Raw genomic sequence first — 1,803 nt, forward strand, 5'->3', positions numbered from 1 at the left:
AGGACACTAACCTCAGCGCCAGTATCGACCATCGACAAAAATGTTGACTGTGCTTGTGGTGTCGGTGACATAAAGAGGTGACTTAGAGTGTTGAGAGAACCACTCCACGCCTTTATTGGTCCTTGTCGCCATTTTCCGGCCAGGCACATAGACGTATGCAGTGCTCTGTGGCAGTGCCGAAACGCTGATGGTACCGCCAAAAATGAATGCCGCGTTGCGGGCTGAATGAAATAGTGAGGAAATAGAATCTATTGCGCCATCTATTGTGGAGAAGGTACGATCGTCTGAAGGATTCATAGCACGAACTGCGCTCGCCATTTGGGTGCGTTTGCGGAAACATGGAAGGAACAAGTTCTCGAAGCCTGTTGATTTCTTTACGAAGTTCCATCGTTTCTTTAGGTGAGTCCATGGGCTGAGACGGGCCGTGCGCGAAAACCACAGAAAGGTCAGGAACACGCGCCGATGCAACACCTGGTGCAGTGGGTGATTGCGCGGCAACTTCCATGACTTTTTCGGCGTGTATAGCTAAAGCTGACAGGGAAAGGCCTGACGATGTGGCTAGGATCACCGACGCGGACATTGGTAGACGCTGCAGGAAAAGTTCCCGCAGGGGCTGCTGGTCACAAGTTACTGCTCGATGTCCTAACAGGGCTTCCCTATGATGGAGAAGCTGTCTATGTCGGTGGCCACCGAGTTCCTCCTAGGAAATGAGCTGTTGCAGACGCTTACGTTCAAACAGCACGGTATGCTCGAGGACGATCGCCTTGAGAGTGTCGCACATGTTTGTCGCGGAAGTATTGTAGAGGAAACCGTACAATTTCAGCTGCACGTCATTAGGAAGGGAGGACTCGATTCGGGCAAGGCGACATTTTGAGAGGTGATGCTGTGTAGGTGCAACAGTCAATCAGCTCGTACGAACCAGTGTAGATGATGCGGAGGACGCGGTTTCTTCCTCGAAAGCGTTGTTTTCAGCCATTCTAGGCCACCACTGCGCATACAAGGCTCATAGAATACGAACCTTTGTCAGGGCATAAGCCAGTCTACTTCATTGCTACTGCCGCCCCAGAGATTTCGTATTCCTCGGCCCAAGGGAGCCACCACAGCCTCACTGAACACCAGCACAGTACAAGTGGCACATAATCATTGCTCCTAGTCAGCTTTAAAAGGTCTTTTCGTAAAGCGGTACCTACCCAATCCCGCAACTACAGTGAGACAGGTCGGCGTAAAAGAAGTTCGCCAAAGAGCGGCACGTATGTACACATTGCGGCTACTAAGGGCCCCAAGTTGGTCTGATACTGCAAAAGACGGCGGAAGCACACGCTTCACAGTTGGAGCAAATGCGGGAATGCAATCGAATGCGCATGCGGATCAACGCGCTACCGAATGCTCGGGAACCAGACATGCCCCTCACCATCTGTGGGACTTCAAAATTGACATGTCGAAGTCTCGAAGTGCATGATTTCTGGAGTACATGAGATAGGCGTTTGGCGCCGAGCGGACCTGCCTCGACATTGTATCCACGGCAAGGACCAGTGGTGTGCTCGATCACATTCTTGTCTGCGGAATTAAACACTATGCAGCTCACACCTAGGCACCGTATTTCTCGATGCATCGCACTCTCCTCGTCACCATCAGAGATAGACGAGAAGACGATGCGCTGCCATCTACTAGTGCTGCTGAACCGATGGACATTTTGGCCTAAGCTATGCACACATGTAACGAACATACAAGTCTTAATATAATAAAATGTTCTTTATTGTATTTAAAGACATGTAAAGAAAGAAATAAATGAACTAAAGATAA

Source organism: Dermacentor silvarum, chromosome 5 (genome assembly GCF_013339745.2).
Source record: "Dermacentor silvarum isolate Dsil-2018 chromosome 5, BIME_Dsil_1.4, whole genome shotgun sequence".
Classification (NCBI taxonomy): domain Eukaryota; kingdom Metazoa; phylum Arthropoda; class Arachnida; order Ixodida; family Ixodidae; genus Dermacentor; species Dermacentor silvarum.